Below are 21,017 nucleotides of genomic sequence, written 5' to 3'. Positions count from 1 at the left end.
TGCATGCTTCTTCCTTCTCAGAATCTGAGTTTTATTCCTTCACTAGTGCGAATTGCAACTGCAACTTACTATAAATCTAGAATTCCACTCACTAGGTTGTTTGTGTGTGTGTGTTGTGTGTGTATGACATTTTGTTGTGTTTTGGGTGAAAGTTTACACAGCAACTTAATTTCCCACTCAACAATTATCCACATACAGATTGTTCCACGGCACCCCAAATGGGTCCCCCATTTCTACCTCCGTAAAGAGTTACAGTCTCCAAAGCCCACAGGGTAGTTCTACCCTGTGTGATGAGTCAGCACCTCCATGACGGCAGCAAGTTTGACTTGTTTTATTTTGTCTTGGCTTTTGCCATCCCTATAGTTTTCTCTACCCCTCCTTGTTTCTTATCTTTGATTTTTGAGCAAATGGTGCCCATTTGGTTTCTACAGTTGTTGGTTCTAAGGAGCTGAGTTCTCACGGTTGTTATCTATTTTACAGATAACTCTTTTACTTGGTGGAAAGGTGATCTTCAGGCCAAAAGGGGTGGCTTAGGGCAATAGGCCTAGAGTTCCTCCATCTTTGTTAACCCAGTAAGTCTGGTCTTTTATATATATATATATAAATTAGAGTTTGTTCTATATTTTTCTCCCATTCTAAGCAGGAATTTTTATTGTGTTCCTGATCAGAGCAGTCAGTAGTGGTAGCTGGCCTGTAGGCTATTAGTTTTGTGAACTAATTTTGGGCCATTAAAAAGATGCAAGTAAAAACTAGTGAGATATTATCTCACCCCTAAAAAATGGCACTGCTTTAAAAAAAAAACACAAAAAGGGCTAATGTCATCACTTGTCTGTCAGTTCATGAGATTATCCAACAAGCTGATGAAGCACTGGAAGCACTCACTTGTCGAAGCCAGGAAATTTGGAAGACAGTTACTTGGTCAACTGCCTGGAAGAGATCCATATTTGTACCCATTCCAAAGAAAGTTGACCCCCACAATGCTCAAATTATAAAACAATATCATTGTTATCACATATAGTAGAAAGTCTCATATTTCTTCCATGAACCTTTTGGCAAATTCAAACTGCTGGCCTTGAGGTTATTAGTTCAACTCATAACCCACTATGCCAAAAGGTCTTCTCTAAACCTGAATGAATTTTCTATGTTCATTTTGTGCCTTGCCACTTTGCTGAACCCTTCTTCTAGTTCTGGTAACTTTTTGGTTGTAATCTCTGAGATTTTATAAGTATAGGATCATGTCATCTGTGAATACGGCTACTTTTACTTTTTCCTTACCATCTGAAAACGCCAAAAAAAGAAAAGAGAAAAACTTCACTGCCATTGAGTTGATTCTGACGCATAGCAACCCTCGAAAAGACAGTAGAATTTCAAAGACTAGTTCTTTATGGCGTAGCAAACCTCATCTTTCTCCTTCGGAGAATCTAGCGATCTCAGACTACTGACTTTACAGTTTGCAGCCCAACCCATAATCACTATGCCACCAGGGCATCTTACGGATTATCGTTAGGTTGTTCTGTGCCAGAACTAAACACTGCACAGTCCTGCGCCAGCCTCCCAGCTGTTCCCATGCCTGCGCTCACTGATGCAGCCACTGGGTCAATCCAGCTCATTGAGGGGCTCCCCATTTTCCCACTGCCCCTCTGCTTTATCGAACATAATGTCCCTCTCCAAGGACTTGTCTCTACTGACAACATGTCCAAAGTATATAAGACGAAGTCTCACCATCCTTGCCTAAGGAGCACCTGATTCTACTTCTTCTAAGACAGATGTTTGTCCTTCTAGCCGCCCACACTCCTTTCAACATTCTTCTCCAGCACAATTCAAATGCATCAATTCTTCTTCAAGCTTCCTTATTCAATTTTCATATGCATAGAAGGCAATGGATTTAACTACCCCAGTCAAGAGACAGTGGGAAAATATAGAAAAACCATGACCCCCAACATGTTGCCTATGCAGGAAACATGCTGAAGAGGCAAGAAACTCCCTCCAGAGCCAACAGAGGGATAGACTTACCCTAGAGCCAGCAATCTGAATTCAGATTTCGAGCCTCTTAAATTGTGAGAAAATAAATTTGCTTGTTAAAAGCACTCACTGGTATTATTTTAGTCGACCAATACTAGGTCATAAGAGAACAGGCCGGCCCCACATCCGAGGCTTCTGTGGTCCTTTACAGGAATGAGGGGATGTGTAGGTGCAGTTTCTTTTCCAAACACTGGGTGATCAGTGCTCAGGGTCCCTTCACAGCCCTGCACTATGTGCACACAAATTTGGTGGGGGGATGGGGGATATCTAAGGGTTTCAGTGACAATGCAGACAGCCTGCAGGAATTCTTGGTGTGGGCTGTGTGAAGTTGCAGCTACATGAAAGTTAGATAAGGGCACGAGGCTCTCCTGCTCATCATTGGGCAGAGGGGCAATGGCACCTATTAGGATGACTGGTATTCCCGGTGAGGCGTGGGCCACTCACCAGAAAGCATTCTCACTGGTCTCTTGATGGAGCCGGGGGTGTGTGCACTGCTGGCTGCTGAGTGGATGAAGCAAGAGTGCATAGATTACAGTCATCGGATGGCATAGGACTCACACTACTAGTTGACAGGCATGGTTGTGGACTTGTGGAAAGGGGGGAGGGGTCCCAAACCTATGGTTGCTGGTCTCGCAGCAGGAGTGTACGCAGCAGACTGGTAGCCGTATAGCTGCACTGCAGTGGTCTACGTCAAGCTTCACTCACCGTTCACAGTCAGCCTCCAGTAGAACTGCCACATGGGGAATGCTTCCCTGGCACCTCCCAGACTTTCTCCTCTTTCCACTGAACCTTCAACTACATCTTAGTTTCTCCCTGTTGTTCTTGAAGTATGGTCTTTGGACCAGCAGCATCAGCACACCTGAGAACATGCCCCAAACACTAATACTCAGGCCTATCCCAACCTTGCTGCTTCAGAAACTCTGGAGATGAGGCCAGGAAGCTGTGTTTTCACCAAGTCCTTCAGGTAATGTTTGAGAACCATTGTACTATTATGAAATAAGGGCCTGAAGACAAAAGAGTATAGATGCATTGTAGAAGAGAGCTTAAGAAGACAAGCCTCGAGCCACTGACATGGCAAATGAGTCCATTTTTTCCACGGTAGTCAAGTTCAAGTCAGAGGACTTCAGAGCACTGTCTTACGATCGCCCTTCATCTCCTCTTGCCTCTCTTCCCTGTTTAACGTTTTGTCCTCCAGAATGCCAGCAGAGATGTGTACTTGGCCTGAAAAATCTGACCCACTTAACCCTCTATATAAAGTCCTTTGGTGGCTGCTCCCAGTCTGTGGGATAAGGTCCCAGATCTGGCATACAATCCCAGGACTTTTCACCCTTCTGCTCTGGGCCAACTCTCTAGCCTTGTTTCTTTCATCCTCTTCCGCCTACTGGCTCCAGGTGGATTATACTTCCCCATCGTAGGGACTTGGTTGTTAGGTTCTATTGAGTTGGTACCAACCCATGGGCACCCTGTGGTCAACAAAACAAAATGCTCCCCAGTCCTGCGCCATCCTCACAATTGTGATATTTGAGCCTGTTGTTAGAGCCACGGTCTTCCTCTTTTTTGCTGGCCCTCCACTTTACTAAGCATGATGTCCTTCTCCAGGGACGGGTCTTTCCTGACAACATGCCTAAAAGTATGTGAGATGGAGTCTTGCCATCCTTGCCTCTAAGGAGCATTCTGGTTGTTCTTCTTCCAGGACAGACTGGTTTGTTCTTTTGGCAGTGCACGGCACTTTCAATATTGTTCAACATTCAGGAGAGTATTGAAAGTGCTAGGTGCATTAGGCTTGGCTAGATAATTTACCTGAACAAGAGCCTAAGACTGAAGTGGTATCTGATACTCACAAGCAAAGTTTTGTTCTGCTGTTATTTTTACTGCTTTCATATAAATGAAATCAGTAATGTCCGAGAGAGAGATTATTTCTTGAGTTTCAATGAGTCCTGGAAAGAAGAGATAAGAAGCAGAGTGGAAACTGACTCACGCTGTACACACAGCACAGTAAGAGATCAAATGTTGTGTGCCACTCAAAACCGGGAGTCATTCTTTTACTATAGCATAACTTTGCCTAAACGATCTATTATAGCACTTTTTATCTGTCATATCGCCTCTATTTAGAACACCTTCTCTACTCTGCACTACTCCCTCCAGCGCCCTCCCTCCTGCTGGCTAGAGTTGAGTCCATGTTCGTCATTCAACACTGAGCTCAATCAAGCCCTTTTCCTTGCCCAGTGTGACTAGTCACTCTCATCTTTAAGATCTCTTCTGTATCTAGAGTACATTTCTGCTACAGACCTGGTGGCACAGTGTTTATGTGTTGGTAATTTGAAACTACCAGGTGTTCCGCAGTGGGGAAAAGACGGGACTTTCTACTCTTGTAAAGAGTTACAATTTTGGAAACTCAAAAGTCAATAGTGCATTTGGTTTTATAGACCTATAATTCTGTCCCTGGTTCAATGTAAGGGGCCACTCCATTCAGCGGCACTATCTTTAGAATAACCACTTAGAAAAAGGTACTCAATTTCTGGTTTACAGAGGGGAAGACTATGAATTAGAAAAGTCAAGAAACTTGTCCAAGTTTCTCAGCCTGTCAACCACAGGGTCAGTGCTCCACCACATTATGAATCTGGCTCTGAACTCAGGAATCGTTTCCCTGCCTGAGTTAGGCAGGGTTCTCTAGAGAACCAAAACCAGGACACTTACATACACACACACGAAGAAATATAACAGCAAATTAGTCCACACAGCAGTACAGAGGGTTCAGTCCAACTCACTTCACTGTAAAAGTTAATATACTGGAAGTACTTCAACTCACGAGGGCCGCAGGGTCCAGGGCAAGTAAGTATACAGCTGAGTCTTCCCTTGTGCAATGCAGGCAGAGTCTGCCCACAGGCAACCAACAACAGGGCAATTAACCAACAGTCAGCGGAAGCTCAGGAGCTTGGCAAAGCAGGCCCAGATGGGATATCAAGCAATGCAAGACAGCAGGATCCACCAGCCTCAAGTTCAAGTGATTTACACACCAGCAACATGTTGAAGCAGATCTCAAAGGAACCTTAAGCTCTAGCAACACAATCCACAAGTTGACTGTCCCACAGGTAGCGCAGCTCACAAGTTGAATCAGAGAACTAGCTAGAGCAGCCCAAGCTGGTCCAATCACCAGAGAGCAAGAGAGAAGGGGGAGGACCTTGCTGAGCCATCTGTCTCTTTGCCCTTCAATCAAACTGTGACCTGACTAATCCCACATGCTCCTATTGGCCAAGTTGGCACAGTAAACCTACCTATGATACTGCCCTACACACCTCTGACCTTTTCTCAACACCAAGCTTTCACATCTTCCCACTCCACTTGCAAGAGCAATAATGCCTTATCAACAACCTCTCTGACCTCTTCCCTTTTTCCCCTTTCCTTCTGATCAGCTCTGCCTCACTGGCTGTGGGAGGCTTATGCTTCCTCATACTATGGGCATCAGGCTTGGCCAACAGCATAACTTGACTTGAAGGGTTTCAATCTTGAAGCAGGCTTCTTACCCCCAGGTGAGAGTCACTTTCTCTATGTGGGAGTATTTCTTTTAAGAACCCTGGCAAAAGCACTGGAGATGCTAAAATAACTGGACCCGTTTGCTGTTTCTCCAGGTTCCAGGCTATGGGATGCTGTGATGTAACAGGACAGCCAGATTCTTGCTGCCATCTCACTAAAGGAGAAACTCTGGGGAAGATCATTTGGAGTTGTTTAGGGTAGGAGGCAAGTAGCAGAGGGCTCAAAATGAAGTAAGCTACATGTTCACATTTAAGGTTTCAAGGACAGAGAGATAAAGAAAAGAAAAAAAAAGAAGTTGGGAAGTTTCAATCTTCAGAAGTGACTGTGGCAAAGGACTGGATTACCCAGGGTTCGACATAGGAGCAAACACCTGAAGGGGCAACTGTCAAGTCAGGTTTCTCTGAGCTGCTAAACCCACTGCACTAAGATGTGCCTGCCCCAAGGCACAGTATTTTCAATCGCCTCATATGTGTATGAAAGCTGGACATGGAATAAAGGCTGAGGAGAGGGGAAAAGATGAGGCTTTCTATTCCTGTAAATAGTTACAGTCTGGGAAACACACAGGGGCAGTTCTATCCTGTCATATAAGGTTACCGTGAGTCAGAAGTTAACTCAATGACACTGGGAATATGCATGTGAGTTGGACATTGAATAAAGAAAAACGAAGAACAATCGATGCACATGTAGAATACTGAAAGTACCATGGCCTGCCAGAAGGACAAACAGATCTGTCTTGGAAGAAGAACAGCCAAATGCTCGTTAGAAATGAAGACAGGGAGGCTTCATCACACATACTTTGGAAATGCTCATAGGAGAGACCAATCCCTGGAAACGGACATCGTGCTTGGCACAGTGGAAGAGCAGTGAAAAAGAAGAAGTCCCTTCCTGAGATGGATTGACACAGCGGCTACAACAAGGGGCCCAGATGTGGGAACCATGGGGAGAATGGTTCAAAACCGGGCAGTGCTTCATTCCATTGTACACCGGTCACTATGAGTCAGAGGTAGCCGGAGGCACCTAACAACATAACAAAAGTTGCTGGCATTTTTGCAGATGTGGTTGGTTTTTTGTTTGTTTTCCTTTCTCCTTCTCTCATTTTCTAGAGCTTATTATTTGTTCACTTAAGGGAGGCACAGAAAAGATAAGAGCCTTCAAATATCACATGCCCCTCCCCACCACCACACACACAAAGACAACCATGACCATGAAAAGCCAGCATCCAACAAAGTAAGATGTATGATAATCTTTTATTTTTTTCTGGGATCCTTCTGTGAATCAATATTCTTATGAAACATTCACATCAGTTTTGTCAAGCTTTTTCAATTTCATAAAGCTTGGTGTCAATTACTAGTTGGAATCCACTTATTTCTCCACCATTCCCAAGGCGGAGTTTCCCCTCCACAGGATATATTCCTCTGAACATCATCAGTAAGAACAATGGCTCTTCTCCTTCACGCTGCTGAGCCCTAAATGGTTCCTGGACCATGCTGGACACATTGGGTCTGCTCTTTGAAAGATCAGCCATTCAGATCAAAGCTTCGTTATAAGAGCCAGTGTTTATTGAGCACTTAAGCAGGGTGTTCTGTGTTTTTCAGGCATTGGCTCATTTCATCCTTAAAACATGCTATCAGGCAGGTGCAACTGCTACCACCGTCTTATGGAAGAGCGTGAGGCACAGAGAGAATCGAGGAGCTGCCTAACCACATACAGAGGGCAGCAGGAATGGCTGGATTTTTTTCCGAAGCCAAAACTCCTATTACGAACCCAGAGATAGATCTCAGGGGGAAATAGCAATTGCTTTAATGAAAACACCCACTCAGAATACAAGGGGTGAGGTGGGATGGTCACTTTAAAGCAGGCAGGGGTTGGGGGGAAAGGGTTGAGAGAACTGAAGAGCTAGTATACTATTGTTTGTTTTTATTTCTTTTCATCTGATTGTTACAGGAACAATAAAACAGGCTGTCTTTTAAACGCTTCCCCTCCCTGGTGTGAGAATGCACTTCCTCTGCAACGCAAGAGTCCGAAAGAAGGAGATAGCCCCTGTTTGTTCCTGGCAGACGAGTGGAGAGTAGGACATAGTGCATTGCCTGGAGAGTGTGTGGGAGGGGGAGGGGAGGGAGAGAGAGGGGGAAGGAGAGGGAGGGGGAGAAGGAAGAGGGAGAGGAAGAGGCAGGGGCAGGCGGGCGGGCAGACAGGCAGAGACCAGCGGCTGCACAAGACAACAGTTAATATCCCCACAGCCCTCCGGCAGCTCTCATCAGTGGAGGCTGCACACACACACACACACACACACACACACACACACACACACACACTTTCAACTCTTCTTCCCAGCGAGAATCGGGTGCCCAGCAAATTGCTTGGCAACGCTTGAAGGAGACTCCATCCAAATCCCCGCCGGGTCCAGCCGCCTCTGAGCGCTGTCCAGCGGGCAGAGCGTCTGGCAGTCCAGGCTGGGGTCCCATCTCCAGACAGCCCGGAGGCGAGGAGGGGCGCCAAGGCCGGGATTTCGGGGGTTAGGGAGAAGGGCACCGCCGACCGACCGTCTCCAGGGACACCTGTTGTCACTTTCGCACTCCGGCCAATGAAGACCTGCCGGCACCCCAGACCTCCGGGGAAGAGGCCCGTTGGCAAGAAGCGTCTTGGATGGGGGCTCCGCGAGCGTTTCCACCCTACCCCGCAGCCTGGCCTTAGGCCGACTCGCTTTGTACCCGCTCCCCAAGTCCGGGACGCCCAAGGCTGGCTGCGATGTCGCACCGAACCGGAGCTCCGGCCCAGGCAGGCTTAGAGGCAACAGGCGTGCCCGGTGCTCCCCGGGAGCGGGGAAGCCACGCGGCGCTCGGACCCCGCGGCCAGAGCCCCCTACCCGCTCCACCTGCCGAGCGTGGGCTCCGACTCCCCTCCCGAGGCGCACGCTCCGAGCACCAGCGCGCGGTTACCTGCGAGGCTTCCCGCGGTCCCGACCGACCGGTGAATGGACGGTCGCTGCGCGGGGGCCAGCCGGCCGGCCCTGGGGCTCCCTGGCCGCGTGCGCGGCTCCCGCACGATCCCTCGGGGACACAGCGCCACCGCGGGCTCCGACTCCAGAGCTCGCTCGGCGCCCGCCGGCTCCAGGCTCGGCTCCCGCCGCTCCCGATTGGCCGGCCCGCGCGCCGGAGCGGCGTCCTGATTGGGCGGCCGGGAAGCCGGTGGTGGGATGGGCGGGGTGCCGCCGGGACCGGCTCCCGGGGCTCGGGCGCCGCAGCCTGGGTCCTCACTGCCCCCTGGGGGCCGATCTGATCCCGATCCTGACACGCAGCAGAACGGAGCGCGTCCCCTGCAGTCCAATCGGGACGGTCAGGAGTGGCGACTGCCTGTGGAGCCCCACCCACAGTCACGCCTGGACTGGACCTTGGGGGCGGGGAGGGGGGGCAGAGGAGCGGGAATGCTTGTTCCCTGGCCTCGCTCCAACATAGGCTTCTGACCTCAGGTTCACGTTGAGATAGTCCCGTTATGTAAAGAGTGTAGGGTTCACAACACTGGCTTCTAGAAACAGGGGCTCCCCAACAGTACTGGTAGGTTGTCTTTGGAGTACACATACTCTGTATGGGGGCCAACCCGACCCAACAAAGGGGAAGAGACGTCTAAGGTCCAATTCACCTCAACAGACTTTTCAGTGTGCCGTGGTGCAGGAGAAAAAAAATATTCATATAAGAGGAACTTAAAAATATCTAGCAAGGGAGACGAAGCTGAACAAACACAATCATCCCAGCGTTTGTGCGGCCCGAATGATTACCAGGCGCTGTTCCAGGAGCTTTACCTACATTAATCCAGAAAGATGGGAAAGGGCTGTAAGGACCATGTCCACTAAGCCCTGTGAGATGTACGGACAAGTGGCATCAATTTAGCTTATGGACAGATGTGCATCTAAAAGACAACACAATTGTCACACCACAGCAAGGAGGCAAAAATTAGGACCGAGGGGGGGATGGGTCAGAAATTCAAATGAGTCACACCTTCCGCTTATTTCCATGGTACTTTATTGGACCACCCACCTGCATGGACCCTCACTAAAGAACACATGAAAGCATCATACTGGAGATGCCACCAGGCGTGCCCTTCACTGCGTCATAAAGGAACGCCTCAAGAAACACGATTGACCACGCTCCCTGCCAGGTTGGGCTGATTTGACTTCCATGTGAGTCAAGGTGACCATTCGCACCACCTGTCGATGACTAGGTAGTTTCTATGTGTCTAGTAAGGAGAAGAAGAAGTCTTCTTTAAATGCACCTAAATGAAATGGTATAGCTATTTTGAAAAACCGTTCAGCACACCCCATAAAGCTAAGCATACAGTTACAAATATGCCTGATACAATGGACGTATGGATTGTAATAAAAGTTGTAAGAGCCCTCAATAAAATGATAAAAAATAAATTAATTTAAAAATTAAAAAGCGAAGCACACATTTCACATATGGCCCAGTAATTCCAATTCCATATTACATAGCATATATGCTATATATAAACAACTCTTATATACAAACTCACTATCATTGTGGTCATATAGATAAATATGTATATTCATATATATATGCTATGAAAACATATGACGGCACAAATATGTGTGCACAGTGTTCACAATCTTCCTACTCATAACAGCCAAAGAGTAGGGGCAACTCAAATACCCATCAACGATGAATGGATAAACAAAGGGGGTACATGGTACATTCCTACAAGGACATATGGTATTATTCGGCCACAAAAGAAATGAAGTTTGAATGCATGCTACAGTGAAAGGATTAACCTTGAAAATATTTTCCTTGGTGAGAAAAACAAGCCAGACACAAAAGGACACATACTGTAGGATTCCACTTACATGCAATGCCCAGAATAGGCACTTCCATGGAGACAGGAAGTAGATTAGTGGTTGCCAGGAGATGAGGGGCGGAAGGAGCACTGATGGTTGCTCACAGGTAGAAGGGTTCGGTTGGAGGAAGAGGAAATTGTTCTGGAATGCACAGTGGTGGCTGCACACCTTTGTGACTATACTCAAACACACTGCATTATAAAGAGTAAAAATGCACCTGGGACGTATCCAGAGAAGAAAGCGTTAGTCAAATGTGAAAGGGTAGGAGCTGAAAGACTGGGAAAATAGAGAAGCCCTTGGAAGCTAGTTAAAAATTATCTCCCGCTGCTGCTCCTGCCTTCAGTGGCCCTGGGGCAATTATCCGAAGAGCTGTGTGGTCCAATCGAGCTCTCAGTGATGATGGAAATGTTCTTTATCTGAACTGTTTAATACCGGAGCTATTACCGGCATGTGGCTTCTAAGCGCTCAAAATGTGGTTAGGGGAACTCAAGAAGGAATTTTAAATGGCATTTAAATTCAGATAGCCGCATGTGGCTGGTGGCCTCCCTGTTGGCAGCGCAGCATCAGACCTTTTGGGAGAGGAAAGCAACAGCCCTGGAAATTTGAAAGGATTCTGGAGGATGTTAGGGGGAGGGCGGGGGGAACTATGTCTCCAAAGGCCCAGAGCCCAGCTTAACCTTAAGGACTATGTAGCTGCTAGAAATCCTTCTGCTCCTGCTTTTCTTCCTTCCGGGGTTTAGTTTTGTCTTTATAACAAGGTGGGCTAGACCCGAGGTGGAATGCTGGGAATACAAAAGACTGCCCCAAACTGTCAGCCAGATTCCAAAGGATGGTCATTGGAAGAGTGACAGTCAGAAGAAATCGAAGAAAACTGCGCTAGAACCTGTTTCCTTCCTTCCCTTGATCATTGTTTTTCTCCCCCTTTCCTCCTTTCTCCCTTTAGCCCTCTCTCCCTCCCCATCACGGTGGGAAATCTTGCTATTAAGATGCTGAACTGGTATGCTGAAGAATCTTTATTTAGGTTTCCTATTTCCAACTCAAGCCTGGTAACATGCCTAACACCTTCAATGCATGTCTCCCGGTTTCTGCTGATCTTTCTCTTTTAGGAACGTTCCTTGAACTTAAGCTGTAATGACTTTCTAAGTGTTTCCTGTAATACGGTGGCCCCCTAGCAAGCTTCATTCGTTGCATGCGTTCCTGCCTGCTTTGAGCCAGCACTGTGCTGACTGCTATAGATGGAAAAAATGAAAGACAGGGCCACTGAGAAGCTTAGAACCCAGTGAGGAGGTATATAGAGAAACCATTCAAACAAGCTTCGTGTTGATGGGGCAGTATACATCACAGCTCACTGAAAGCCAAGAGCGAAGAGTAGCTGGGAAATCAGGGGAGGCTTCTCCAAGGAGGTGACATTTGTGCTGAAGGAATTTGAGGGGCGAGTAAAAGGTTCACTCTTATTATCTGATGTTTTTTTCCCCATCTGTACCACCCTCCCTGGATAAGTGGGCTTGAGGTGACAAGACAGGAGACATTTGGGGAGCTGGTGTTGGAAAGAAGGCAAGCACATTAGTTCGCTCCCAGTGACAAGGTTTTGCATTGCTGACCAGCGTTCTAAGTAAGCAGTCACGCTTGTTTCCCTCAAAGCTTGGTCTTCAGAGGAAAACAAAATAAAAAATTCTGCCGTAAAGGAATCTCTCACCTGACAATAGCAGCAGCCTCCTTACTGGTCTCGTGTGTAATTTGACTGTTCTAATCCACTGTATCCCAAGCTCCAGGCGATGACTGTGTCCCACTGTCACCATTCTTGCTATCTCCATGTGTCACCTACACACTTGCACCTGCATTTCACTGTTCCTTCAAGTTGACTCTGGTTTGGTTCAACCTTATTGAAAATGAATTTTTATATTAGTCTGAAAACCAGTATCACTGGCTATATGTAGAACTCTACCAAAGCAGTCCAGTGGAAGTAAGGTCATGTTATTTAATATTAACTTGATATTTTAGCTACTGAAATTTTGGAACTCGAGGCTTTGCCTTATTACCACTTAAAGAAAGATCAGCACATCTTAGAAAAGTCGATGACTAGGCACTTGGCTTTTAACCAAAAGGTTGGCCGTTCAAACCCACCAGTCACTCCACAGGAGAGAGCTATGTCAGTCTACCCCTGTAAATATTATAACCTTGGAAATCCCTGACCACTCAGTCATGTAGTTCACTGTGTGTGAACTGAAACTGCCTTAACAGCAATGGGTTAAAAGACAGACACATGGGCACTAAGCTGATCATTTCTCCTTGACTTAATCAAACAGGCTAAAAGAGAATAGGAAAAAAAATAAGCCTTTCACTATGTTGGTCAATGATATTCAGCGTTTCCTTATAAAAGCAGCACCTGCACTGGGTGAAATCGGCTCCACTGGGGTCTGGCGCTCTCTGAAACCCTGTTCTGATGCCTTCTGCTCAGAGCTGTCCGAGTGTCTGCGGCGTCAATGTCAGCGTTTCCTCTCCAAATCCACATCCCGCACTCATTCTTCATTACCTACAGGGTAGCGTCGTAAGTCTTTGCCATGAAGTACGATACCCTCCTTGATTATGCCTAACCCACCGCTCGATCTTCCAGTTTTATCATTTTCCTCTTTGCTTTTATATTCTACCCCTATCGAACGATTTGTGCATCCCCAGAATACACGATGTATCGTGTGAAAAGGCTGTTCCCTTCACTTGGTATTTGGTCCCCCCCAACTGCCCTGCACCCATCTTCGCTGCTCATTTACACTCATCTGTCCAGTACCAGGCACGCACGGTAATGATGACGCAGCATACCTCTAGAAGCACCTTCTTTCGGGGATCTTCCCCACTGCCATTAACCATGTATGGGTACAGCTAAGAATGTCTCAGGAGCTCCTCTATGATTCTACGTCCCTGACTGCAGGGGATTCACACACGGGCCTAAAGCAAAGTGAGTCAGTCAGGTTCTCTAAGAATATCATAAAATGAAGAGAAAAAGCGAGGCAAGCAAAGTAGAGAGAGCTTCTCCACTGCGCACGGTATTCTTCAGCACTTTCAGGAGATGCGGATTTTCCTTTTGTTTGTTTTAAAAATCATTTTATTGGGGGCTCGTACAATTCTTATCACAATCCATACATACATCCATTGTATCAAAAGCATAAGTACATCTGTTGCCATCATCATTCTCAAAACATTTGCCTTCTACTTGAGCCCTTAATATCTGCTGCTCATTTTCCCCCTTCCTCCCCACTCCCCCCACCTCGTGAACCCTTCATCATTCATATATTATTATTGTTTTGCTTTCCTTTTGTTTTGTGGGAGAGTCTCCGGTGTATCTCAAATTAAAATTTTTCCTAAACTCGTTATGAAACACTCACTGGTCTATGCCAAGGAATTTGGAAGACAGCCACCCAGCCAACCATCTGGAAGAGATCCATATTTGGGTCCCTCCCCAACAAAGCCGACCAAGCAGAATATAGGAATTACTGGACAATACCATTGCGAGTTAAATTGAGCAGAAGATAATTCAACAGCAGCACTATATTGACAGGGAGCTGCCAGAAATGCAGGCCAGATTCAGAAGAGGACTTGGTACAAGGGATATCATTGCTGGTGTGACTGGATGTTGGCTGAAACTTGGAAAGTTCCAGAAAGACGCTTGCTTGTGTTTCATTGACTACATGAATTCATTCAATTGTGTGGTCACCACAAAGTATAGAGAACACCAAGGAGAATGGCAATTCCAGAATATGTCATTGTGCTCAAGTGGAACCTGCCCATAGACCAAGATGCAATTCTTGGAATGGAACAAGGAAACATTGCCTTGTTTAAAACGTACATCCTTTTGACATGCCTATTCAATCTGTATATGGAGCAAATAATCCAAGAAACTGGACTTTATGAAGAAGAAGGTGGCATCAGGGTTGGAGGAAGACTTACTAAAAACCTTCAATATGCAGGAGATGCAACCTTGCTGCACTGGCGGCCCTTGCTGAGGAAGGTCCAAGACTGCAGCCTGTACAGAGGATTACAATTCAATGTAAAGAAAACAAGAAACTTCCTAACTGGACCAATAGGGAGCATCGTGGTAAACAGAGAAAAGACTGAAGGTGTCAAGGATTTCATATTTTGGTTCCATAATCAACACTCAGTAGCACCACAGAAAAAAACAAAAGACATTGCATTGGGCAAGTTTGCTGCACAAGGTCTCTTTCAAGTTCCAAAGCAAACATGTCTCTGGGAGGACTAAAGAATGCTTGACTCAAAGCATGGTATTTCCAGTAGTCTCATGTGCATGTGAACACTGGACAAGGAAGACGGAGGACCAAAAGGAAGACTCGAGGCTTAAGTTACTGCTTTGGCGATGGATCCTGAACACACAGAACAACAAACCTGTCTTGGAGGAAGTACAGCCAGAATGCTCCTTCGCGCAGGCTGTTCAGCTTTGTCATCATGTTATCAATAGGGACCAGTCCCTGTAGAAAGCCATCGTGCTTGGTAACGTACAGGATGAGTTCAAAGAAGAGGAGAATCTTGGATGAGAAGGATTGACCCGGTGGCTAAAATAATGGCCTCAACCAGAAAAACAACCGTGAGACGAGAGCAGACAGGGCCGTGTCTGGTTCCGTTGCGCACAGGGGCGCTGGGCGTGGGAGCCACCTTGACAGCACCTCACAACAGTTTGAGTTCAGTGTCTGACACTCGCAACACATTCTTAACCACCTTTAAAGGCTCAATATAAATGCTAGTCTTTTTAAAGCCTTCCTTGGCCCACCTTTCTCCTGTACAGCAAAACGATAAAGATGCCTCTTCTCTTTACATCCTGAATGTTGTAATACTAGACCTCCCTTTGAGCAATCACGTTTATCTTGGGATGTGTGTCTGAGTAAAGGACAGATTATCCTATCTCTCTTGCCTGTTTGGATTGTTCAGCACCTCTGCTGGAAAGAGGGTCTTAAAACCTAACAAACTATTGACATAATGTTCGAAGAGAAGTCAAAATTCCTCAGTAAAGGTACAGGTAAGAGCTGGAAACACAGGGAATCCAGGTCAGATAAACCCCTCAGGACCAATAATGAGTGTAACGATACCAGGAGGGGAAAGTGGGGGAGAAAAGGGGAACCGATCACAATGATCTACATATAACTTCCTCCCTGGGGGATGGACAACAGAATAGTGGGTGAAGGGAGATATCAGTCAGTGTAAGACAGGAAAAAAAATTAATAAATTATCAAGGTTTTATAAGGGAGGCTAAGAAAGGGGGGGGGGGCGAATGAGAAGCTAATACCAAGGGCTCAAATAGAAAGAAAATATTTTGAAAATAATGATGGCAACATATGTACAAATGTGCTTGACACAATGAATGGGTATGTGGATTGTGATAAGAGCTTTATAAGCCCTTAATAAAATGATTTTTTTTAATTCAGCCGTTATAAAGTTTTCTTTTTTCTTCTAGAAAGCTTCACAAATTTTCATGTCAGCCTTGCTTAGGGGCTATGCTAATGTTCTCTGTTTCATTCAATTTTAGTAAATGTGTTATCCAAGCAAGCAGGGATTTTTTTAAAATCCTAAGAAGAATTTTAAGACTATACCTGCAGCAGGAGCCTATTCTCACTAACCCTTCCATGCTGGAAGTAGGATGGAAGAAGAGGTCCCCGCCATAGTCCCACCTGTAGCAACCAACAAAAGGCAGCCAGCACCTGGAGCTGAGGGCCTAACCCCAACGCAGTCACTGCCCTCTAGCTAATTCCAACTCGGAGTGACCATATAGAACAGAGAAGAATTGATTCTTAGGATTTCTGAGACTATATGTATGAACAGTTTTATTGGCGCTTTATCCATATATCATACCGTTCAATAGTTCCTTAATAATAACGGAGTTAGACAATCATTACCACAGGCCATTTTAGAACTGAGATTGCACAATTTTTTTAAACATTTTATTAGGGGCTCATACAACTCTTATCACAATCCATACGCATACATACATCAATTGTATAAAGCACATCCGTACATTCTTTGCCCTCATCATTTTCAAAGCATTTGCTCTCCACTTAAGCCCTTTGCATCAGGTCCTCTTTTTTTTTTCCCTCCCCTCCCTGCTCTCCCCTCCCTCATGAGCCCTTGATAATTTATAAATTATTATTTTGTCATATCGTGAGATTGCACATTTTTATGGGAGCAGACAACCTCATCATTCTGCTGAGCAACTGTTGGCGTGGAAGCAATGACCTTGAGGTCAGCAGCCTGCCCCACAGTGCCGCCAGATCTCCTGGGAGAGGAAGGCAGAAGGGAGAAAAGACGGAGGAACCTGCAGAGGGAGACTCAGAGGAAAAAGGGAGAGTCTAGAGCTGGAAGGACTCCAAGAAGGTCACCTGCCATTGAATGTCTCCGAATGAAAGGGCAACTCCATAAGCAAAGTTGTGCTGCAATAGACACTTGTAATCCCAAACCCACGGTCATCCAGGTGATTCTGACTCAAAGCGACCCTTTAAGACAGAGTTGAACTGCTCCCTCGGGTTTCAAGACTGTCAGGTTTGTTTTTCTTTTGAATTTGTTTTTATTATTTTAAAAATCATTTTAGTGGGGACTCGTACAACTCTTATCACACTCCACCCATCCATTGTAAGACGGTCAATTTTTACTGGAACAAACCACCTCATCTTTCTCTCTTGTAGTTGGATTTGAACCCCCAACCTTGTGGTTAGCAACCCAACACTTACTTACCCACTTTCTATCAGGGTGCTTTCCTTGTGATGAAAGTTGGCTAAATCAGATTGAATTTGTTTCGGTAAGTGATGAAATTGCCTACTCCTTCAGATGTCAGTAGCCATTTCAGAGACATGGCAGTCTCTGTTCTTTCATTTCTATATCATATAGAAACTCCATAAGAAAGAGGCTCTTTCCATCTCGGCTTGGTAGGAAGATATCTGCACAGGAAACACTCAGGACTTACCCTGCTTTCCAGTAGGATTTTGATGCTCTTAGCCTTTCTTTGAGGGGGCTGCAAAATGTTTGTAGAAAAATTCCACAATCTTTCCATTATATTTTGAAGCCCTCATTAAGCTGGAGTTGTTTTGTTTTTATTTTTTTAATCCAATTTTATTGGGAGTTCATACAGCTCTTATTACAATCCATCCATCCATCCATTGGGTCAAGCACTTTTGTACATATGTTCCCATCATCATTTTTTGTTTTGTTTTTAGTTGCAAGTTGTGGTAGTGACACAACTTCATGTCAACTTGAAGATACATAAAAGTGTAGGGGTGGAGTTTGACCTGCTAATCAGATCCCAGCCTGATGAACCTCACTTGGAGGTAAGACTAGAAGCCACCCTCTCCTGCTCTGCCTTCACCTTCCTGTTTGGTGGCCACCCTGAGAGTTACTGGAGCCCTGTGATGCTTCCACTGCCATTGGATCCACAGGACTTTGCATCCACCAGCCTGTAATCTTCCTGCATGTGGTTGTATGAGTCTGCAGAGGGACTTATGGGCTAGGGCCAGATTTAAGGACTGAGTTGGATGGGCCTGAGATGTTTTAGACTTAACATAATATAAGCTTAATAGGAAGAAAAAAAATGAATGACAAAATCCTCATGATTTGATCACAAAAATTTATATTATCCCTTTTGCCCCTGTTCAATATAGAGGTGGAAGCAGGCCTTGCTTCATGCAGCGCCAACTCCTTTTATCTTGTCGCTCTAGCTGCTCAAGAGTCTCAGAGTGCAGACTTCTCACCTTGAGCCAGTCGATGTGGACAGGAAGTGAGAGCTGTGCACAGATGGACTTATTAGCCACGTGGGATGTGGTACATATCACCTCTTCCACAAACTGTTGACCAGAAGCCCACCATATCACACCAACTGCCCAGGAGGCTAGTATATGCAATGAAGCTATGCTCCTGGAAAAAGAGGAGAATGTGTCATTATCAAGGACAAGCTAGCTCAACCAGCCTCACACCTGACTCACTGCCATTGAATCAATGGTACTCAAAGTGACCCTGCAGGACAGGGTAGAGCTTCCTCCTGTGGGTTTCCAAGACTAAAAATCTCTGTCGGAATAGAAAGCTTCATCTTTCTTCTGTGGAGCGGCTGGTGGTTTCGAACAGCTGACCTTATGGTTAGCAGCCCAATGAATAATCCACTATAACAAGAGGACTCCTTTCACCCAGCCGACCCAAGGGAAAACGAGGCCTACGAAAGGCTTCTTGGGTAGGCAGCCAACCCTCCACCACAACCTTAAATGATATATAGGCTATTGGGGGAATCAAGGACAGGTAAACCCCTCAGGACCAATAATGAGAGCAGCGATACCAGAAGGAGAAGGTGGGGTGGAAAGGGGAACTGATCACAAGGATCTACATATAACTTCCTCTCTGGGGGATGGACAACAGAAAAGTGGGTAAGTAAGCCGGATATTTTTGGATCTGGGTTTTGTTCTGTGGCATTCAGTTACTCGGGAGCCCTGGTCACTAACGGGCCACACATTGAGCTGAAAGGGAAAGTTCGGGGGGTTGAACCCATCAATCACTCTTTGGGAGGCAGTTTGCGCCTGTGAATGGCGCAGTTCTGCTCTGTCCTGTAGGGCATCTGAGTGGGTATCTGAGTTGATCCTGGCTCATAGCACGCTTACAGAGGATTTCTGAAATGGTACATTTTTATGGAGCAGACAGTAGCCCCATCTTTCGTCTGAAGAGCAGCTGCTAGCTGATCTTTAGTTTGTGGTCCAATGTCTGACCCACAGCAGCCCCAGGGCGCCTTCACATTGCACTCCCCCAAACCTGTGGACATACTATTGAGCTGACTCAACTCCTGGTGACCCTAGAGCGGGACTCCGAGACGGTCAATCTCTACTGGAGCAGACAGCCTCATCTTCTGCCGTCAAAGTGGCTGGTCGGGTTTAAAACTTGGCCCTTGTTGCAGCCTGATTCTAACTCCACAGTGCCACCAGGGACTTCTTAGAAAACGGGACGCCGAGTTCAAAGCTTAGACGCAGGAGCCAAGTGGCCTTCATTTGAATCCTGGCTTAGTCACCTGAGAATTGTGAGATCCTGGCTGCAAGTTCCTCATCTCTCATGGAGGGAACAGGCGCCCCATGGGGGTGCAGTGGTGTTGCCTGGGGCTGCTACCTGGAGGGTCAGCTATTTGAAACCACCAGCTGCTCCACCGGAGAAAGATGGGGATTTCTACTCCCATAAAGAGTTAGCCTTGGTGATGGTGCCCGGCTATCAAAAGAGATAGTGTCTGGGGTCTTAAAGGCTTGAAGGTGAACAAGCGGCCATCTAGCTCAGAAGCAAAAAAGCCCACATGGAAGAAGCACACCGGCCAGTGTGATCACGAGGTGCCAAGGGACCAGGTATAAGGCATCATGCAAAAAAAAAAGATATAAGTGTGTGTATGTATGTGTATATATGTGTTTATATGTATATGTATATATATACCATATTAAATGAAGGGGGAAGTGCAGAGTGGAGACCCAAGGCCCAAGTGTCGGCCAATGGAGATCCCCTCATAGAGGGGTTTAGGAGAGGAGATGGGTTAATTAGGGTGCGAGGTAGTACCGATGAAGAACACAGCTTTCCCCCGGATCCTGGATGCTTCCTCCCCCCAACTACCATGATCCGAATTCTACCTTGCAGGGCTGGATAGGACAGAGGCTGTACACGGGTGCATATGAGGGCTGGAGGTACAGGGAATCCAGGGTGGATGATACCTTCAGGACCAAGGGTGTGAGCGACGATGCTGGGAGAGTGGAGGGTGAGTGGGTTGGAAAGGGGGAACTGATTACAAGGATCCACATGTGACCTCTTCCCTGGGAGAGGGAGAGCAGAGAAGGGGGGAAGGGAGACTCCGGATAGGGCAAGATATGACAAAATAACGAGGTATAAATTACCGAGGGCACATGAGGGAGGGGGGAAGGGGGAGGGAGGGGAAAAAAAAAAGGAAGACCTGCTACAAGGGGCTTAGCGGAGAGCAAATGCCTTGAGAATGATTGGGGCAGGGAATGTATGGATGTGCTATATACAATTGATGTATGTATATGAATGGATGGTGATAAGAGTTGTATGAGTCCCTAATAAAATGTAAAAAAAGAAAAGAGGAGAAAAAAATGATTAGGGCAAAGACTGTACAGATGTGCTTTATACAATTGATGTAGGTATATGTATGAACTGTGACAAGAATTGTATGAGCCCCTAATAAATTGTTAAAATTAAAAAAACAAACAAACAAACAAAAACAAATAAGCAACACATTATAATAGTGCTTGTAAATGGATATAGTTTAATTGACTATAATATTCTGACAATAAAAACTACAGTGTACACCTGCTTAAAAAAAAAAGTTAGCCTTGGAAATTCACAGGGGCAGTTCTACCCTGCCCTATAGGGTCACTGTGGGTTGGCATTGACTCAATAGCAGTGATTTTTTTCCCCTTTGTAGTGAGGGAGCAGGACCCACATACCTTAGTTTCTTAGTGCTGCTGTGACAAATACCTCAGTGAGTGGCTTTAAACATCAGACATTTATCTTCTCACAATTCTAGAGGCTAAAAGCCCACACAATGGCCTTGTCTGTCTTTTCTTCCTTATCTGTGCTCCATGGTTCCTTGGTATTT

At 46.1% G+C, this 21,017-nt stretch overlaps 1 non-coding gene across 1 annotated transcript; it reads right to left on the bottom strand.

The window, feature by feature from the left end:
• Positions 1-15,850: 15,850 nt before the first annotated feature.
• LOC142427031 (U6 spliceosomal RNA) lies at positions 15,851-15,954 on the bottom strand. The gene has a single exon (XR_012779871.1). It is a non-coding gene; the product is annotated as a U6 spliceosomal RNA (small nuclear RNA).
• Positions 15,955-21,017: the final 5,063 nt, after the last annotated feature.

This window comes from Tenrec ecaudatus, chromosome 14 (assembly GCF_050624435.1).
Source record: "Tenrec ecaudatus isolate mTenEca1 chromosome 14, mTenEca1.hap1, whole genome shotgun sequence".
NCBI classification, from domain to species: domain Eukaryota; kingdom Metazoa; phylum Chordata; class Mammalia; order Afrosoricida; family Tenrecidae; genus Tenrec; species Tenrec ecaudatus.
This window is presented reverse-complemented; position numbering and strand designations above follow the sequence as displayed.